A 1,745-nucleotide genomic window follows, 5' to 3' on the forward strand; every position below is an offset into this window, starting at 1 on the left:
CTGCACAGATAAGACTGGAGATGGGGCTGATAAATTACGATGCCTCCAACATCGGGGCATATCTTAATTTCTGTCACAAATTAAGACAAGCGGATCCCAACACATTAGAATCCCTGGTCTGGCAGGAAATAACCCGGAATAACCCAGGTGGAACATACGGCCGTCTCTTTAAAGAGGCCATCCAGCAAATGTCTGCGAGTGACTTGTGGGCCCTGAATCCCAGTCAGACAGCATTTAAAATAGGGATCAAAAAGGGTGTGAGAATGACATATCACCGATAAATCATTCTTCTTGAAACGTAGTCATGTCTGGGCCCTTGTAAACTCTTATAGACGGCTAGCCCCTGCCTCCTATTTGGCCTGCACATATTCACTCCATCTAAAACGCAGCCTTATTGCCATTAGATTGGGCGACTGGCGATTCCTGGAAGATCTCACCCCCTGGCGACGCACCACGGAAGATTTGACATGTAGAGGGTGTGGTAAAACAGCTGAAACTATGTCGCATGTGATCTGCCTGTGTCCAGTTTTTAATTCAGAACGGAGGCGGAGACTTAAACCAGAATGGAATAGGCTGGGTGTTAGGACCTCCAGGCAAGCCATCACGGCAGCCTTGAACCCGGAGAATACTTTGTTAAACATAAGATTCACAAATTTTATTCTGCATGCATATCGTAACTTTAATCAAAAGAGGCCCTGCTAAAGACTCCCCTCCACCTGCCAACTCTTACGGAGGTTAAAATAAAGTGAGCTGTAGCTTCACGAATGTCGGTCACCTCCTAAAAGTAGGATATCATCAATGCCGAGTATAATACAAAAGGGTGGAAGAGATGACTTTTTTCCTTGTACACCATGCTTCAAACTATTCTATTTTATCTAAAGAGGCTTAAGAGAAGACACATCCTATTTTTATAATGACTGCTAAATGACCATGCTTTTATTCTTCACTGGTTTTTATCTTATTTATGGATACACAATGTGAATTTTGTAACTGTCTTTTAAAGATATATGTGCTATATCTAAATAAAGATAATTGAATCTGAACAAAAAAAAAACCACAAAAAAAACCTCAAAGTCAATGCCACATGTGAAACAGCAAATGTCATCTATGCTCTTAAATGTCCCTGTGGAAAATTATATATTGGGAAAACCGAAAGACGTATGAGAATAGACTCACGGAACATAAATCCAATATACGTACGAAAAACATGAAGTCCTCAGTTGCTACACATTTCATAGAGGAAAAACACAATATATCGCAATTGAAATTCATGATTCTGGAGATTGTGGAGAAAAAAGAAGGGAGAGACAATACTAAACATATGTTACAGCGAGAAAACCATTGGATTCAGAAATTATCTACCCAAAAGCCCAGTGGTCTCAATGATCGCACAGAACTATCATGTTACCTATAAAGACTTTAATGCTCCTTGATCAAATGGATGACTCTTGTGTAACTTTACTTTGTATGAACTATATATTTGTATATTGAATGTTATGGTTAGACTTGTGGATAGCTTTAGTTAATAGGCACATTCACCCAGACACACTAGATAGCTCTACACATAGGACATCAGACGTTGGAGTCAGTTTTTTTTGCTATTGAGGGTTCGCGCCCCCTATCTGCATTGGGAGGAGCAGTTGTAATTTTTGAATTTGTAGAATTTTTTTTTGCGTTATTTCATGTACTAGAAGGTGATACTTTATGGATTTTTATTTTGCAACAGACAGTCTGAGACTCCTGGA

The sequence above is a fragment of the Lissotriton helveticus genome, chromosome 8 (assembly GCF_964261635.1).
Source record: "Lissotriton helveticus chromosome 8, aLisHel1.1, whole genome shotgun sequence".
NCBI classification, from domain to species: domain Eukaryota; kingdom Metazoa; phylum Chordata; class Amphibia; order Caudata; family Salamandridae; genus Lissotriton; species Lissotriton helveticus.